The sequence below is a fragment of the Haemorhous mexicanus genome, chromosome 2 (genome assembly GCF_027477595.1).
Source record: "Haemorhous mexicanus isolate bHaeMex1 chromosome 2, bHaeMex1.pri, whole genome shotgun sequence".
NCBI classification, from domain to species: domain Eukaryota; kingdom Metazoa; phylum Chordata; class Aves; order Passeriformes; family Fringillidae; genus Haemorhous; species Haemorhous mexicanus.
In genome coordinates this window covers 51,652,056-51,672,498 of record NC_082342.1, presented here as the reverse complement: position 1 = coordinate 51,672,498, position 20,443 = coordinate 51,652,056, and positions in this window count along the sequence as shown.

Here is a 20,443-nt window from a genome sequence, read left to right as displayed (position 1 = left end):
AAAGTATTTAGAAAAAAGTTGCTGTTGCACGGAGACAAAAAAAAAAAAAGAAAAAAAAAAAACCCACATATTGCTGAAGGAGCTTATTTTTTCCTGTTTGTTTACCAGCAAAATCTACAGTTTGTAGGATCTTCTTTAGTCAAAACTTTCCCATCCTCATCTTTCAAAAGCAGCCAGCAGTCCAATGGGTGACCAGAAAGGGAGCATCAGGTTCTCTATATGAATGTAAACTTTTTAAACATAATGTAACTGTAGTGGAAAAATAATACTGACAATCCCTCATTTAGTTATCTGGTTTATAAGTCATCAGTGAAATTTAAGTGAAAAGATAATATATCTGTCTTCAATTCCTTTTTTGGTGGGTCAGACAAGGAAAACCTGTTGTGTTTTGATCCAAGCAATGTACTTGGATTTAAGAGGAGTCCTTGTTCTCTAGAAGTGATGACTTACTTTGCAGCTTGTCAGTGCTTTTGTAAGTCTAGGAGTACTATTTTTGTACTAATCCGTTGTTTGTACTCCGTGAGTCTGTGCTTCCCCGCGCTCTTTGTGCAGACTCAGACGAGCAGGATGCTGCACGGGGAGAGCCGGTCACTAGGGGATGCTCAGTACCCGAACACCCCGCGCCTGCTTCCCTCGGCACTCGCCAGCCGCCTCTGGTCAGCCTTGCTCAGATACTCCTGCCTGGGTTTGAGTTCTTTTTCACTCGCAGTGCCACTATTTTCAGTAAGATCTATTACTTCCCTGTGACACTATTAAACTAATCCTGCAGGCTGAGTCCAACGTTTAACCAAGCTAGTGTTCATGTAGTCAGGACCTCTGGTCTGAAATCAAGTTCCTCATGAGAATTCAAAGGAAAATATTTTTGTGTTTCCCCTCAGTCTGGAGTGATTTTTCTCCCAGAAGCATACCCACTCTGAACATATAGGTGAGACTAAGAGCACATTTCCTGTGAGAGTGTCTTCCTACGGGAAACCTTGAATTTAATTAATGGTAGTCACAGCTGAAAGAATTGAATGGAACATTACTTCCTAGTCCTGCTACTGTGCAGGAAAAAAAAAAATCCCACAAGAGTTTGCCAAAATGCCTAGCAGCAAAAGGGGAATCTGACGCTGCTCTGACTCATAACCACATCCATTAAGAAGCTAAATAATCAGAAGTCACCTTAATTTCCTCCTATGGCTGACTACAATAAATGAACCCATAATCACCAACTGAAAAGTTGGCATTTAGCACAGAAAACAGGCATTTTCAGCAAAAATATGTGCATCACTAAGAATATTTTTTATTTTCCCTCTAAGAAACTGTCAATCAAAAATATACTCCATGTGCATTTTCTGTTATTTTAAAAGTGAAATTGTGACAAAGTTTCTCATCCAGCCACAATGTGCTACTTAAGAATTAGGCCCACAGATATCATGGTGGTGTCTGGCTTAGGAATAGTTAAGGCTCAAATCTTCAAAGGCAGCAATGTGTTGAACTCCTCAGGATGTGAGCCAGCCAGTGCCTAGGTTTAGCAAGTAAAATCACAAATAGGTCTTGAGCCCCTCAAACATTGGCCAGGCTTGGGCTTATGTTTAAATCTGATGAGTCATTTTTGACAGAAAGCTGCAGTTTTCTGTCTTGTAGGTAGACAGAGGTCGTAGTTTACAGTAAGCTCACATGCAAGCCCTGACACTTGTAGAGGGCTTGCTTAACTTACAGACAGTTCCACACAGGTGCAGTGATCCCACACACTGGAGAATGGAGTTCACTGAAGGAGAAAAAACAACATTGTTTTTGTAATGGAGAACTATTCCAGTGTTTCTGCAGGAAAAGCTTTTATTGCATTCAACAATATAATATTGTGAAGGGTGGTGAAGTTAATTGTTTCTAAGGAGAAAATAGAGTATCACAAATTTTTTTTTTTTGCTCCTACTTTATTTTAAACTTTTTATTTTTTGAAACTATGAGTATACATTTTCCATGGATAATTTTATTCATACTTTCTTACTGCAGGTTTTCCACATAATGGGCTTAACTTTTTTGATCTTCATATTGCATCTCTTAATTCTGAGTTTTTAGAGCTACTTACCTGTTCCATGGCATGAATTATTATTTTTTTGTTATATGTGTCATACCAACAGCTTGAATCATACTCCTATGCTCCAGTTTGTTGCTGTGAGATGCTGATTGTGTGTTGCTGGAACTTTGTTACAATGAGATTTCCTGTTCAGTTTATATCATACTATAAATGTGACAGACTATGCTTGTGACAGAAACTCTCAGTGAATCCAAAGAGTGGCAACTTTATACTTACTAAGTAAAGAATATTGCAGCAAAGAGCCAATACAAGTTTTTTTCAGTTATTGAAGAACATACCATTACAAAGTTGTAGAAAGTTCTGTATTTAATATACTGAAATGCAACTAAAGAGAAAAGAAACAAATTAAGATGATGCCACTGGGTAATTCTCTAGTTTTATCTCTATTTTTGCAAAGGAAGATTGTGGATCAGCTTCAGAGTGACCTTCAATGGAAGGAAAGAAAGATAGAAGGAAAGAAGAAGAGAAGGAATGAAGGAAAGAAAAGGAGAGAGAGAGAGAGAGAGAGAAAGAAAGAAAGAAAGAAAGAAAGAAAGAAAGAAAGAAAGAAAGAAAGAAAGAAAGAAAGAAAAAAAAAGAAAGAAAGAAAGAAAAAAAGAAAGAAAGAAAGAAAGAAAAGAAAGAAATTTAAATAATTAGATTTAGGCTGGAACAAAGAAGATGCAAATTAACTGTGAAAACTTGTGTGGTTTCTTCCTCTGAAGGACTTTTTTAAGTTGTGAAAGATTACCGGAAAAACAAACCCCAAGCCATTTATTCAAAGAAGCAAACAGTCCTGAAAGGGTTTGGGAAATATATACAGTGGACATTTCAAGACAGACTGTCATATCCTCCTCTGAGAGTAAATTTGCGTGAATACCTTTGTGGTGAAGGATCAGAGTGGGCAGATCAAAGCAAGATACAAGCTCAAGGGAGATGAGGAGAGGGAAGGAGGTCGATATTTGGATTCAAGGGCTCCTCTTGACATACAGAGTTCTGCCCACTGATGTTACAAAGAGCCATGCTGTATAATTATTTTCATAACATCTTAATAAACTTGAATATTAAGTTAACTTGATCTCATTCCTCTTCCTTCTTCCCTGACTGTTCTTATTACAAGAAGTTGTGTTGAACCTCATTGTTCTGGTCATGAAAACTTAATATCTGGACAGAAATCATTCAGAGCCAGTTTATACCTATTTGTTCTGGTGCCTTTTAGCTCATGTGGTTCTTCTTCATGAAGAGGACATGAAAACTCTGCATCATCTGTTCCTTTGATAATCCCAACATCCCTTCCCAGAACACACTCCAGTCTTACATTGTGAACACGCATAGTCAAACTTTTGTAGAGGGCTTCAGATGAGGTCACATCAGTGCATGCACAGCTAAAATAATATAATTCTTCTCATACAGTTTAGGATCACGTTTGGGTTTTATAGCTGCTTCACACTGGCGCTTCATAGGGTAGTCTGCTTCTCAGGCTTTCTCTTAATCTCAGATGTTTGATTGACAAGCACTTAATTTCCTGTGGGAAGTCTTTTTTTAATCTCAAGTCAGAGATCTTGTTTTATTCTGTTACATTTCTACTATTCTCATGTCATTTATGTGAGATTAGTCTGATATTCCTCTGGTTTCAGACCTCATGGCTTTCTGGGCTACCATTAACTTTAATTAACATATTACTATTTCTTGAGTGACCATCAGCTATGGAAATATGAAATAAGACTGATCCTAAAAATAGATCCCAATGAACTCCAATATATGCTGAATCATTGCATTTCAAGGCACTTCATTGTAGCCTTCTGAGTAAACTTCCATTCAAATTTCAATCCTACCATTACCACCCTTCTTCTCAATCTTAAACCTTTTTCTTTATAATGTGTCAAGTACTAAACTGAAACTGTGCTTAGATGAGAGCTGTACTTTCCTATTTTCAAAACTTCCTTTTCACAATCAAATAAGGATATTTTATTGCTATGACACAGCCTCCTCTTGGAAATTGACATTTTTTTCAGTCTACGTTATTTTCTAATTACCCAATGCCTAATTACACTGTCCTTCAAAGTTTATTGTAAAATTATGCATATTATAATAATCAGATTATTGATTCTACTGCTATCTAAAATACTCCTTCCCTCTCTTTTCTAAATAAAGCTCCTAAGTGTACCACAAACTAACAGATAAAACCAATATTTGTAAGATTTATTGAAAACCCATATTGTAAGACTTGTGATTACTGTGCTGATTCTTTGGGAACTGAGGATGAAAATCACCTAAACTATGGCATTTTGGTTATTCAGCTCTTAAAAATTTTCTCCCATCTTGGAAACAGATGTTTCCAGTTCTACAGATTTCTTCAAAATTACCTTTCAGTCTTGCTGTGATGTCACACCTTCTCATTCTGCTTGAAAACTGAGGTAGAATACTCATTTTTTGTGGCTCTGCCCTTGCTAGAAATTGGATTTACACTAAATTTCAAGAACAGCTATATCTGCACAAAAATTATGATTATTTTTTTTTTCCAAATTTGATTTTCCCTCTGGATTCCTACTAAAGCTGGTTGCAGTAAAAGCTATAGCTTTTGGCTTTTCTTTGGGAATAGCACACTGACCATCCTGAAAAGACAAAAACGTCCTTTGAAATAGAGAGGAAGGAAGAGTGTCTGGAGCCTTCTCCTCTGGGATATTTATGTCTAAAGAGCATAAATAACGATCATACCCTAAATGATGTGCTGGATTGTAGCTTCTCAGTGCACAAGATTTGGCTAAATGAGGCCAGATTTTTCTTCTTGTAGTGGATCTGGTCTGTGTCCAAGAGAAACAACCTACTTTTCATTATATGTTGAAAAATAGTATTGGGATTGGGTGATAAGCTATTTCAACAAATTTCTCTCTCTCTGAATGGTAGATATTTTTGACTATGCTTCTGTTCTGTCTTATTTCATACCCATTTTTATGAGCACAAGACTAAAGCTCCAGGCTTCACCATACAAACGCAGTAACTACAGTTTGCCAGTCTATCCACTGTGCTTCCAAAACTCTAAAAATAAGAATTTTTCCAATCTTTAAATAAAGAGACAATTGTACTTACATCCAGTGTACTTAGCATTTTGCATTACTCTTATTTATTTCAACCTGCCAACACATTTTGTTTATTCTCTGAAGCAGTGCTCAGATCCAGACTAAAATATGTGCTTCTGCACATTCCTGGTGGTATTCAAAGACAGACTGAAAAAGATACCCATTCTTTGAGACACATTCCTGAAGGTCTACAAACTGGAGCCCACCAATGCATCCATGGGGGGTTGGAAGTCATAATTATTAATTAAATATTTAATTAAGGACTAAATAATACTATTTAGCCTGGGCTGCCCAGGGAGATGGTGGAGTCACTATCCCTGGAGGTGCTTAAGGAAAGATTGGCTGTGGCACTCAGTGCCATGGTCTGGTTGACAAACTGGTGTTTGGTTAAAGGCTGGACTTGGTGATCTCAGAGGTCTTCTCTAACCTAACTGATTCTGTGATTCTGGGATCTCAGATAGCTTCATAGTCTGGCAGTGAGAGGCTAATGCAATAATCTACTATTCTGCTTCAATGCCACATTTCCCAATGTTGTTTTCTGGCAGTTTTCCTGAAAGCTTGTGAAATTATTCATTCCTCATTTCATACCTAATATGCCATGAGCTCATATTTTCTTTAGTCTAATGACAGATATGATGGGAAAAAATCTGCTGTCAGTTGATATCTTCATCTGCTCTGCTTCCAGTGGCAACTCACACATGTTGTAAGGACTGATAACTTACTGAGTTTGGTATCACTGTGGTTTCCCGAAAAGTTGCCCCAAATTCCAGAAGGAGAGAATTCCTCTGAGGAAAGATTACAGAGATAAAGAGCATGAAGTGATGTGTTTGGCTCTCATTCTAGATACACTTATCTATTATTAACTACTGTCTGGCATATTTGAACATAATAAGATGTGAATGTTAGGCGATAAGAAAGAGAAGAGTAGATTTCAGGATTATTTCTCTGTTCAAAGGATTTGGTGTCTGTCCTATCCCCCACTTCCTTTCCTAGCATTTAAAATTCAAGCTACTGAGTTATGATAATACATTGCCTTTTGTAATACTGCTAAAATAATTCTATTATTTGAAAAATTATGAAAAAAGAAACTCGACCCAATACATCAATTCAGCAGTTAAAAGCCACAGCAATAATTGTGGAAGAGAACTCCTTGAACCTCCATCTGTGTTTATTCACAATAAAATATTAAGAAAACATAGCTGTCTTGTAGTCAAAGGAAGGATGTTATGTGCTTACTTACTGAAACAAGAAAGCTAAAAAACAGTTTTCCATTGTCTCCCACTCACATATTTTTCTTGCTTTTCCTAATTTTCCTGTAGTAAAACATAACTTGCTGACTTTGCAAACTACGTTATTAAAATTTTGGAAAACATTTCCTATTTTCTGCACGAATTCTGTGAACACAACAGTGCCAGATTTTCCTTGAAACTTTGAAAGTCCAGGGAGTCAGTGTCTAAGTATGAAGACATGGCATGCATTATCAAGTTATCTGTATATCTTCTTACTTTCTTTATCTTTTCCTGAGCACTGAGCCTTTTTCTTCTCTTGCAATGCATACTCCACTTTGGCCTTCCTCCTTACTAGCAGTGAAATCCATATTACAGGCATACTTTAAAAGCAGGTTGTTCTTTTCAAGCAGGGGAGAAGCAGAAGAGAAAAACAACAAAGACATAAAGTATTTGCTTCTTGTCATCTAGGTGAAGATTGTACAAGAAGTCATTTATAACAGGCTATGAGCCTTAATTACAGAGTTTGAAGGTAGGTAATGTTTTGTCCTCACTCTGTAGCCTCTTCCTTCCTCTCTAGATCACTGTTCTGTGGAGCCCACAATGTGTCTGCATTTTCCTAAAAAATCATTGTATCTTCCTCTCCAGGAAGTGGCTTGTTCTTTTATAGCAAAGCCAAACTTTGTCCTCTTTAAAGGCTATATGTCCTCTGCTGTCTAGGGACAACAGCCCTGGACACATCTGTCTAGACATGCTAGAGCATGCATTTGCTCTTCCTACACTGAAGAGCTGACATTCCCGTGAAAGAGACTTTACAGCTTCCTTCTTGTGCCTATGCAGATGCAGAACTGATTTTGAGGGGTATTTGTCCTTAAACACAGTTGTTTTCATAAACATGCCTGTAAGATGAACCATAATTTTTCATAAGTAAGCCTGTGTGGGTCACTGCTCATCCATTCTTTCCCATGCTATAAAGCACAAGAAAACAAAATAAAATAGATCATGGGGTTTTTTTGAGTAAGCTGGACCCTAACATTTCAAGAATAAAGACAGCCTATTCATTCCCTGTTGATTCTTTGTGGTCCACGGGTAGGGAATGTGGGGTGTCCTATAAATGTTATTTGATAAAAGCTGAGGCTAGGCACCCTGCTGTTTTTAAGGATCATGCTGAGACAAACTGCTGGTAGGATATGCAAGAGAGCAGATTTGTTTATCCTTATTTCTCCGCTCACATCCCTGAGCACACATGGTTGCTGTTTTTGTTTTGACTAATTTTGACTTTTTTAAATGTGAGAAAAGTGGTTAAAATGAAGTCATCCCTGTCTGAAGTTGGGACTCGTGTGAAACAGTGGAAATGCTGACAGGCCTCTGGCTGGAGCAGAGTGAATAGCTGTCCTCCAGGGCTGGATGCTCTCCTGCCCTCTCAATCCCATTCATACCATTGTTCTCAAGGAAGAGGAAACCAGGCAGCGGCATAAGAAAGCCCACATGCTTCACACACTTCAGCTCACTGGGATTGCCTAAGACCTTGTAGAAATTCAGAAGCAGGTGACAAGTTGCAGTGATATATTTTCTTTTCTTACCTGCTTGAATCTACCTTATGATTTTCCCAAGAGCCAATCAGTATGTAGTCTAAGAATTTGAATCACATCTGTTCATTAAGGTCTGCAAGCAATGACAGTGGATTGTGATAATTTTATGTCCAGGATTTTACTTATCTATGAATACATAGATTTTGCTGGTTTCTTAAGCTAGAGGGCATTTTCTTCCCATGCAGCTTTTCTGCTAGTTAAAAAAGTAAAGAAATGTTGTTTATCAATATTAGCTATTTCTCTTTGTGCAAAATATGCAGGCATCACAATTTAAGACAAGGGTCACAGTCTACTAGGTAATGTACATATAGAGAATGAAAATATCATTTTTACTGTAAGATGTTTATACTTCAAGCTTAAGAAAAGTCAAGAGATTGAGCTTGTAGACCAGCCCTGCAACCTTTAATTTTTTGTATCATAGCTGAGGATTTAAAATGCCCTTGGGAATTCAGACACTTGTTTATAAGTGTAAGTCAGTATGTGGTATCATAGGTAGGAAGGCTCTGCAGAGGGCTCTGGACAGGCTGGGTTGATGAGCCAAGGCCAATTGTATGAGGCTCAACAAGACCAAACACTTGGTCCTGCCCTTGGGTCACAACCCCAGGCAGTGCTACAGACTGAGGGCAGTGGCTGGAAAGCTGCCCAGTGGAAAAGGAAAGGAGAATGCTGATCAATGGCCGCTGAACATGAGCCAGCTATGCCCAGGTGGCCTAGAAGGCCAGTGAGTGACTTGTGTCAGCAATAGTGTGGCCAGCAGGAGCAGGGCAGTGATGGTCCCCAGTCCTTGGCACTGGTGAGGTCACACCTCGAATACTGTGTTCAGTTCTGGGCCCCTCACTGCAAGGAGGGCATTGAGGGGCTGGAGAATGTCCAGAGAAGGGCAGCAAAGCTGGGGAAAAGTCCAGAACACAAGTCCTGTGAGGAGCAGCTGAGACAGCTGGGGGTGTTAGCCTGGAGACAAGGAGGCTCAGGGGAGATATTGCTCTTTACAACTGCCTGAAAGGAAGGTGTAGCCAGGTGGGGGTCAGTCTCTTCTCCCACGTAACAAGTGAGAGGATAAGAGGAAATGGCCTCAAACTAGCCAGGGAGGTTCAGATTGAATATTAGGAAAAATTTCTTCACTGAAAGGATTGTCAAACTCTGAAAGAGATTGCCCTAGTGAAGTGGTAGAGTCACCATCACTGGAAGCATTAGAAAAATGTGTTGATGTGGCACTTGGAGATGTGATACAGTTGGCAGTGCTGGGGTAATGGTGCTGCTCGATGATCTTAAAAGTCCTTTCAAGCCTAATGATTCTATAATCATCTTTAGCTAACTAAATTAAGTCAGGCTAACTGAATTCCAGGAAGAATGTCAAAAGGGAAGATGTCAGTAGAGACAGCTGAGATGGGACATTCTAGAAGCAAGGTTAGGAAACTAATCTTGGGAGCAGGTAAGTTGGTAGATTAATTTGCTTTTGAGACAACTCCTTACCATATCAATGATGAAATTGTTGGGAGAAGAATCTCACTCCAAGATAGATTTTTTCTTTTACTGAACTCAGGCTTGTGAGTAGAGTTTCACTTTTGCTTCTGTTATATTGCTTCACCTGCTGACTCACGTGCGGAATAATCGCATTGGGATTTGTGGAGAACACAGGCAGACCACCACTTGGAAGTCTAGGGCGTAGTGTCTACCAAGCATAACATGGAAGAAGTCACGGCTCATTCTTGTGGTGATCATGGCATTCAAAGAGTGCAGTGCAATGAGATTGCTGCTGCTTAAAGAACTTGCAAAGATCTCTGTGCTTGTAAGCAGTCAATGTACTTGTCTTTGGACAGTTCCAGAGATATTTTTTCCCAGGAATCATTCATATTTAACCCAAGTTTAATTAGAACCTTTTTTTTTTTCATCCGGAAGTTTATTTCCTGGAAGTCCTTGGGACAGCTGTGTGATTTTAATGATCTAGTTTTTTAATGCAGAGATTACAGTGTGGTTTTGTCAATGTATTATTGGCAACAGTGCTGAAAAACCCCATCACCACGTGCAGTTATTAAGACCCTCGGGAAAAGAAAGATCCATCCTACTTTTTATTATGTTCTGATTAATGCTACATCTGAAGGCTTGAGGAAGAAGTTTTGCATCATATCTTCCTGGGTGAGACTGTAATAACCGAATCCAGATGTCTACATGATGGATTCCTGGAGCTAAACCTCCCAGCTTTGCTGTCCATGATGCTCTTATGGCACAGCCTGTCTTACAGTAATCTAAATTAATCAGAACTTAAGGAAATGCACCCTCTACTTTGCCCTGTTGGAATCCACTTGTGCACTTTCTTTCAGTATTATTGAAGGATTCACAAATATCTAAGTATTACCAGATTTATCCTTTTATTTAATAAATCAGCAGCTGATTTATAGTGAGATTAAGATATTTGCCCAAATCAAAAGAGTCTGTTACAAATGGCTGGAAATGATAAATTATCTCTTTGGCAGGCTAGACAGAACATCCTTCCCATTTTCAAACTATTTGGAACCTGTGTATTGGCACTGTATTTCTCTAGGTCCTGCAGCTATATTTCCCTCTTGATTCTGCTTCAACAATAATTCAAATAGAAACTTAAATGCTACTAAAACTAAACTGGATTTCAGCATGTGTTTCTCTCATGAGCCTGTAAATCAAATGATCATATAATAATTCCAGTTGAAGGGATCTTATGACCTCATCTGGCCTAAGCCCACTCCCCCACTCCAAATGGAGTCAGCGTTGAAGTTCTACTGTGTAGGTCAGGGCCTTGAGTACCTTTGAGGATGAGGATTCTGCTGCAGCCTCTTCTCCCACCTAGGCACCTCATTAGGAAGATTTTTCCCTTACATCTAATAACAGCTCCCCAGCTGCAACTTTTCTCTCTGAGAAGAATCTATTTTCTGTAGCCACCCATTAATTAGTTGTAGACAGCAATCAGATCTCTCCTTTGGCTTCTGTCCTCCAAGCTGAGTGAACCCAGTTCTTTCATTCTCATGTCATGTACTTACCCCCTTAAACATTTGGTAGCCTTTCTACTGATCTTGGTCTAGCTTGTCCTTCTTGTACTGAAGATCCCCATACTGGGCACAACAGATCAGATTTCTCACATACACTGACCAGAGCGGGACTCCCCTCTGCTCAGTCTGCGGGCTGTGCTCTTTCTGGTGCAGCTCTCGTTCAGTGCTGCACAGCAATAGTGATGCAGAGCAAGCACCATGGAAGAGAGGGCACAAATTGCAAACACTAAGCAGGTTCTGCATTTATTTATAACCATGTGAGATCATTTCTGTTCTCGGCCTGAGGGCTGACTCCTGCCATTAGCAAGGAGAAAATCAGAATGGGAAAGATCCACAAATTTGTCAAACACTGATTGCCTTTGAACTTTGGTTCAAAAATCCTTTTAGTTTCAAAACAGTATTTGATTATTTATGCATTAGTTTGTCACTGCTTAATGCAACATATCAGTTTAATGTATGCCTTCCAAGTACTTCTGCTGAGCCACAAATTTTTCTCACTAAGGTGCTGAATGCCTTGGGTAAGGGATGTGCTCAGTTGAGTTTGGCAAACTCAAATATCTCAGACAAAAATCAATTTGTGGTGCACCTGTTTTACATTTGGGGATTTGCACCAGCAAAAAAGGTATGTCTTCATAGTGTTGGTTCAATTTTGTGTGATACAGCTTCATTTTATCAGATTATAAGCACTGTGTAGAAGACCAAACCATGAAATCAATCAGAAATTATGCTATTAGTCTCTTTATATAGTTGCTGGTTAATGACTGCTTTGACCTCTCTGACATTTAAAGCTAGAGAAAAATAGGGGGAAAAGGGAGTAGAACACTAGAAGATGTTAAAGCTAACAGAATAGTAGTCTAAAAAAACTAATCAGATATCTGGATGTACAAATTCAACATCAGGAGTAGCTAGGATCCAGTTTTTCATCCTTGACCACTATCAAATAGAGTTTCCTGGCCTGGAGTTCAGACATGCTCTTTGATTCACCTGCGATCCCATGGCCAGACAAGGCCAAAAACTATTCTAATGATCTCTAATGCTCCAAACTCTCACTGAATCCCTGCCCACTATGTACAAGATTTTCCTAAATAAGTCTGTGAAGGAATGCACAGACTTGAGTGACTGACACATGCCCTTCTCCGGTGAGTTTCTAGCACTAACTTTTGCTTTCACTATTTAAATAAAGTTCCTTCTTTTTTGGATGACTTGGCAAACATTTAATGCTCTTTTGAATGCTTTATATTTGTCTGTAAACACACGTGTCAGTGTTTTGGGGGTGGGTTTAGTTATTGTTCATAGCCTTTTGTGGCCTCTGACTGACATTTCCTATTATTTAAACAGCTAATTAGTCCCTTTTTATTAGGTGTGAATGTGTTTCCATGCTTTGACAGGCAAACACTAATCTCTGAACTTCAGCAGCATGTAGGAATTTATTGCCTGTTAATTGTGCCCTAGGGCATAGCGACTTTTAAAAGTGAAATAACAATCATTACTTCTCCGTATATATTACTGCAGTGCCTGAATTGTTGTAACATATGTACAGTTGGATTATCACTCATACAGAGGGCAGCCATTCAAAACTATACTGATTTTTCCAATAAGGTGAAGTCTCAGATATTACTACTAACAAATAAAATACGGCTGTTACACTTCAGTCCATAAGTAATTTTTTTCAAATGGCTTAATCTTTTTTCTGTTTCTGTCTGTCCTAGTGACAGCATGAATGCCAGATTCTGTGGGTGTTACCTGATTTTTTCCCTTTATGTGTAATGATTTTAAATCTGCTGCTTCTATAAGGTCTTACTTGTCATTGTACTATACACTTCAGATATTTTCTATGTTCTGTGTCAGCAGATGTGCTTCTCAGTGTGTGACTGAGTGATAATACACTGAGCTTCAATTTTACTTGTCAATGCATTTGCCTTTTTGTCATAAATCCAGAATACTTTGTGGGATCTTATTCAGCCACCCACTCTTCCTTCTACAGGCCTTTTCTCAGAAACAATAAAATTAGTCAAGATTCCTCTTAATTGTCTTGAAATACATTTCTTAGTGTGACAATGAAGTCATGCAATGATTCATTATCAGTTTAAAGCTAATTTAATATCTTTTCTCTTTATTTTCTAAGCTAATATGCATCCTTGAAAAACATACCAGGTGGAAAACTTTGAAGGGACTGAAAGAATGAGGCTGTACTTGTAGTGCTGAATGTTTTGGTCAAGGACTTCCCATGCAAGTTTCTGTAGTATCAAATTAATGCATTGCTTACACATTTTGGAATCCAAACGTGATTCCCTTAGAACTCCTAAGGAAATGACTCCATAACTGTAAGTGATTAGATACAATATAGAGAGTGTGTGTGTGATTGGAAGGGGAAGCAGTGTCCTTGATTGCTCGGTTTTATTTTTTTTTTTGAGCTCCATTCCCAAGCATCTAAAAATACTCTGTGCTGATCTCTTTTATTCTGAGGCCATATCCTACCTCTTACTTCAGTTCCCACTTCCTTTTGGCTTACCTTCTTTTCATTCTGACCCCAAAAGATATGCTATGTAAAATTGCTTCAACCACAGATATCTAAAACCAGACAACCCAGTAGGTAGCTATGTCCTATGTTCCAAAGGAGGAATGTTTGTGCCTTCCATTAAATTCATTTAACAATGTCAATCCTTGGCACTTTTAGAAGGAAGGAAATGTGTATTGATGCTAAGACAAAAGCCTCACTACAGACTTTTATCCTGTGTAATGCTTATAAGTCTTTGTCGGAAGACTTGAAGTCCACAAGCAGAAAGGGTAATATATATTCCATATTAATCCCTCAATTAGGCTGTTAAGTAGACTGTGCTTCTGCTTTCTGTTCAGAAAAAACACCAACATTTTGATGGTAATTTTTTTTTCCAAATAATTGTATTTTAATACCTCCCTATTGCACTGTTGCTCTGAAAGGCTTTGGAAGGATGAGTTTCAATGGGAAAAGGAATGTAAAGATAAACTTGCTAGAGTTTTGCCAAAGTGTTCACAGAGACATCACACAATTTTACATGCACTACAGAGTGTACAGAAAGATGAAATCATCATAGGCAGATAGATCTTGAACCGTAAGTTACATTATTTAGAGTGAAAGGGAATGGGGAATGAAGTCATACCAAATAGTAAAAAGTGAAGTCAGTATAATCACAAAAATATTCAGCAGAAGATACTGTAAATTTCTAAGAATACTTTTCCCAATTTCCTCTCAGAAATGTACTTTTTGCATGTAATGTGTTTGGTCTGCCTTCAAGTCAGAAGGAGAAAAAAATCAAGATTTAAAGAGTTTCATCAGGGTTAAAGAAACGTTGTTCTTTTGCAGGCATGTTATAGGACAGAAGACCACATCTTGCTAGTCCTGAGGGACAGCTGCAGGTGGAGCTTGGTGCAAGGTGCTTCTGCACTCAGTGTGGCTGGGTTGAATCTCACTGTGATATTGGGCAGGGCTGGAGGCTGACTGTGACATTGCTGGCTGCGGGCTGTGAGGCTACATTTGGTGTATCCAACGGCTGATCAGGAAAACAAAAGCCTCTAAGCTTCCTTAAAAAATGTGTACACTCCATTTTCATTTTTGTATCCTTTTACTTATATTTATTTTGTTAATGGTCTGAAAGTCTGAGATCAAGCAATTTCTACTTATAGTGGCAAGATTGTTAGGGCAATTCTACTGTTACTGTGTGGGCTGGGACGGAATTTTTATACTTCTCCTCAAGTTTCTTCCTCCTTAGTGTAACAGTTTCTGTGCCCTAACCAGTATCTCTGTGGTTTACAGCCTTTCCCACTATTGCAGTCCCATCTCCTGATAGTACTGTCATTCTGGCTCCCCTGTCATTCCTACTCAAGAAATGATGAAGTAACTACTACATTTACCAATTGCCAGAGGTTATTTTGTTGCCTAATTTTGTGGGCAGCTTACATGCCTGTCTCCAGAAGTCTTGAATTTCAAACCCTGCTGCTTTTTGAAAACCAGATCCACTTAATCGATTTTTGTTGGGCATTTATGGTTAGGATGCCCAGTGGTGCCCTTCTCCACCACTACTTTAGTGGTGGAAATTCTGGCTGTGATAGACGTGTTTCTTTCCTGAATAAGCATTTTAACATAGGACAGCTTGGTTACTGACAAGATCCTGCAGGGATACAGAAGCCCATGTTATGATTGTTTTCTTTTCTATATGGCTACTTCTTGTACTATGTGACTATTCTCCCAGCTCCTCCACCAAAGTCCATGGACCAAGAGGAATATTCAGCATTGCTTTATGATCCACTACTTTAAAGATGCATTGCTTTAGTCAGCCTTTGAGACGTTGCAATAGAGACAGTGAGATAAGTTTGTTACCAGCTTTTGTATTTACTGAAGTCTGGGCTTGCCATAATCTCCTTTAATTATAAGACACAGGAGCTGTGTTTTGTCCTTCAATAATGGCTTTGATTCTGGCTGGTTGAATAAAATCCTGTTGAATAAGAAAGTCAGGCTTGGTTAAGGGAGGTGATTCAGCAGCAACATGGGTCCAGTCTTTAATAAATGACTCCAGTCTTTCTTGGCTGGAAAGCGGTGTATAGCTTTTGTTCTTGAGCTTTTTCTAAAAAGAAGAAAATAATTTTAAAAATAATTTTTAAAAAATTACGAAAAGGTAAATGGTTGCAGGTAAGTAGGGATTAAAATAATCCACGTTTGTATAAATTGTGGTAATTTTTCTAAATTTTCTCTTGTCCTGTGCTGGTAACCTGTTCTGCAAGTTCTGTTTATGGTGCTCAGGGGTGTGTTGCTAACTGCAATGGGTAAATGAAATTTTGGGGTTGGAATAAAAAAATATGACTTCTTTTTTAGTTGTTTCCATCAACTTCCAGTAGTATGAGGAGAAGAAAAATATTTTATCTCCATCTTTCTTCTTAGAAAAATACACTAACAGAAGTAGAAGATTGATTCATCTGCCTGCTGTTAATTGTCAAATCACCAAATCAGTTGATTTTTATGGGACTATTTTTTAAATCTTTCCTGTTTCTGCAACATTAACTCCTGTTATATCCTTTGATTCTGGTGCTAGTGTTATTTTTCTTTCCCTGTGATTAGTTAATGACTGCCTCAATTTCTATAGCAATCACATTACTATTGTTTCTCTGTCACTGTGACCAAGCTCAGTGCTGTCTGTCAACACACTTCATGTTTTCTTTTTTTAATTAGTAGCTGGAAACACAAAGTAGAAAAGCACAAAATTATGTTTTGGTGTGTTCTGGAAAATGGTCTGTGTGATAGCTTTGAGAAACTACTCTACAAAGCTGTTAAAAAAAAATTTAAAGGCTTATATATTTAAAGCATTAACATTTAAAAGACTGAAGTGAATTATGACCTGGACATTTTCCTTCTGTAATTGCAGCAATTAGAAAGAGAGATTGAAAAGAAGATAAATTTATTGTTATGATACTTAAGCCAGATGGCAAGGACTCTATTTTCTGTTCCATGACAGACTTTTTTTTTTTTTATAAAATTGTATTTCAATATTTCAATATTTCTTTCAAAGAGATAGGAAGATGCCAGGTCCCTTTCAGCTGCTTCAATAAGAATTATTGATTTCCTAGCACATATAACTCAAGTCTTGATATATAAGGACAGTGTGAAAGGAGAAAAGAATAAAAGGAAGTAATACACCCTCTGGATAAAGTTAAAAGTCTCTATTAGGTAAAAAAACCAAAGCGCTAGCAAGAAGAGAGAAGAAATATATGGAAAATGTCAGCAAAGAAGAAGTCGCTTGTGAAGGAGAGAACAGTGAAATGGACTTTCAGATCAGCAGCCCTCTGAATTGCAAATTCACACCAAATAAAATGAGACCTTGGAAATGATTAAAAATAGAACCCAACAGCATGAAACTATAGACAAAACACTCTTAAAGAGTGCCAACTGAAAATGAAACAGTGTGCTATACTATACGCTGTCACGTTTCCCAGCACAATAGAAGTGAAAGATGCCAAAAAGAAAAAAAAAAATAGAAAGATGCAGGTGAGGATTAACTTATGGGGGAATACTTAAATGTCCTGATGGTTTCAGTGAGGAAATATCATTAAGTCTCTGTTCTCTGAAATAAAAGGAAGTTGTAAACACAATGGCAAAGAAATGTGACCAAAGCGACTGTGGCATCTGACAGTGCGCTACACACTGTTCAGAGGCAGACAAGCCTTCTCCTGTACTACCCAGAGCAGAATAAAGAAAACAACTGCTGACAAATATGGGAAGCAGAGATTCAATTTCTAAAAGGAATATTAGTTCCTCATCCACAATTCTTCAAGCTACTGCTTGTGGGTTAATTTTCATCTTGGAAACAGTAAACCACTGAGTAATTTTAATTTCCATGTGTGAGCCAGGGAAACACAAGCATTCTGCACTCAGGCAGGCAAGTGAAATGAATCAAGGGAAAACAAACATAAAAGCAGTTTAGCCAACTTTTCACTGATTTAAGTGAAAAGCACTATAGCAACCCCACTAGCGACTGTCTTTTTTGCCTGAAGGTTTGGGCATTCTTTGAACATTGACAAGCCCTGAAACAGAGTGCTAAATGGAAGGGGAGAAAAAAAGCAGCAGTTCCTCATCCAGTTTTATAGGTTTAAGGACAGCATTTAGGCAACCACGGCATAAATATATTTGAGAATACCTTATGTGTTATGATAAGCCCTTATAACAAGGAGCTTCATCAAAGGTTTATGTAAGGAAGTAGAAGCTGTGTTTGATTTAGATTTCAGCAGTAGAAATCAGTACCAGTTACTTACTACTTCTGGTTTAAATTGTTGCTTACTTCACTGTGAAAAACATTAAGTGGGCATGGAATGGATACTTCCCAAAAATCTTGATTTCCTGGCAAGACAGCATAATAAACTGACAGAAGAAGGTTTTCAGCACCCTAAAGAAAGACCAGAGAACCAGTGTCAGAGCTTTTAAACCAAAGCATTTTTGCAGAAAGTGTTTCAGTGTTTCTGCCTTCTGGGAAGTATGTTTTTAGTTGACAATGAAGCAAGTGCATTCACCATCTTCAACAAGACTTGGTTGCTGAAATAGGCAGCATAAAGGCTGTCCAACTTAAATGCTATTCCACCTTTGCTTAGGAAAACAACCTAAGGAAAAAAAAAAAGATTGTATCTCCACAAGACAAAAGCACCCAAAATGTAGAGCCTCCTTGTGGAAACTAGGCCAAATCCATGGAGCACTTTCCAGTAGGGTGTTTTAGCTCAGAAATAACATCAACCAAGCAGGACTGTACTGTTTCCAGATCTAGGCTGGCTTTATTCAGTCAACTCAACTCATCCATCTCCTTAGTGTTTCCACTTCAAAGGTTAACAATACTAGCAGGAGGAGTTGAGGTCTGTCTGCATCCTTTGGTGCAGTTATGGTTGGGTGCCCACTTTGGTCCATGTGGCTTGTGATTTCTCTTGGCTCACTCCAGGCCTTCAGAGGTGTGCACACAGTAGAAAACATCAATTACAAGGGCTTAGTTTAAATCTAGGCCTAAATGCCTTTGCAAATGAATTCCTTAGAAAATACTAGATATTAACCATTCAGCAATGTCTTGGCTAGAAAAGAAGATAGAAATACCTGAGACATGCTAAGAAGGAAGCCTGAGTGAGAACTCAGTTGTCCAAACATTGGCATCGGGTCATTGTACACACCCCAGGGAATCCCTTCTGGATTCTGGCCATTGCTCCTGAGAGGCCTGGGCTTGCTGGAGCCATTCATCTCTGGATGGACAGCTCACGTGCCACAGCTTATTGCAGGTCAGATTAGACATCGGTGTTTGGCCCTGTGTGGCAGCCAAAGTGGTAGGGTTCCTTAAAGAACACAAAGGAGTATCTGATGATTCCTCTCCTCAGCAGGGCAGAATATTTCATGATGGTTCTTTGAGAAGCACTGGTCAGACAGAGCTGGCAAAGACTTTTCATGCCCTCAGTACATGTGGTCACTATGGAGAAGTAGACTGGTTCAGAAATGAGTAGGTTTCTCATTTTCAAAATGTTGCAAAAGTTCATCTGTTGCTTTTTTGAAATGAGCTATCCTGAAATAGCTTCAGGATCCTTACCTTAGATGAGAGACAGAAATGCAAACAGGTCCATTTCTTGTGAAGCACAAATGAAAGCATTCACTATCAGATCCTCCTGTTTATTTTTAAATAGACTGGATTTCTGCAAGCACCTTGCTTTTTGTTTCTGTTGTGTAGCTGTCTTTTGAAAAAGTAGGCAGTTTTGGTGGTGGAAGCACTCTTCCAGTTTCATTTTTAGGAGTTTAGCTCCTTGAACAGCCGTATGCCTTGTTTTGGTTTATCTTGCAATATTCTTTTCTGCAGAAAGCCCTTATTTCTTTCCTTGGCCAGATCTAGACTTCATTTCCTATATTTGCAAGTCTCGCATTACAAAGTTATCTGTATAAATGTGTGACATAGCAGAAAATCCCCAATAAAACCAACTGTCAACATTTATTATTTTTGTACATAATGATTAAAATAACTTACGATGGTCTGTGAGTCAACCTGTGAGTCAATCATGAAACCAGGAAGCAGAAAAATACATTGACTTATGTTCTGAGCAAATTCCTCAAAAATATCTGCTATAAGTTTGGCAGTCATATACTGGCAATGACATAGGGGGGAAAAAAAAAGATGTAGTCAAAATCTCAGAATTGTCGTGACCCATCAGTGTGAAGCTGCCATGAAAATGTATGGTGTGTTTGCATGTTTGACCAAACTGATTTTAAACTGAGACTGATGTATTGGAAGCATTTCTATCATGTGAGAAGAGTCAATTATAGTAAAAATAAAGTTGATTCTGTGTCTGACCTAAGTATTTATCAAGGAATAAATACCTGTAAACAGCAGTTAAGCTAGTAGAACCATCATGAAATACCTGTAAATAACAGTTAAGCTTGAAAGAAAAAGTCAGCATGAAACCAGGAAAATGTAATCTCAATAGGAATTAACTTAGGCTGGCAATTGGAAGAAATTCTCTAAAGTAGGGGAATAAGGTTCTGTGACAGCAAACAATCCATGCAATTAGCTTTGTTTTTAAAGAAATGAGAGTTGTATGAGCAACATGAATACCTACATGGCTCCTACCTCTACAAAAACTTTCTTCTCTCTTTGGAATCCATTGGTCTATTTGAATTAAAACTGTCACAAAGGAATGGGCTTTAAAGGTAATTATATTTCTAAAGTTTTCGTGAAAATAAGGGCTAGGTGGAGAGAACCCAAATGAGAAGCAATAGAGGGAAAGTCTTTAGTGTAAATTCATGGTCATTTTGTCAGCAGCATGTCCCTGAGCTCACTAGGGCATTTAAATGCCATGGAAAGGCATGGAGCACAGCCCAGACTTTCTCAAACACCGGAGCCTCACAATACACTGGAAAATAGGTTTCAGTAGTTCCTCTGCTCACATGTGGTGCATTCTAACACTGCAGCCTGTTACACAG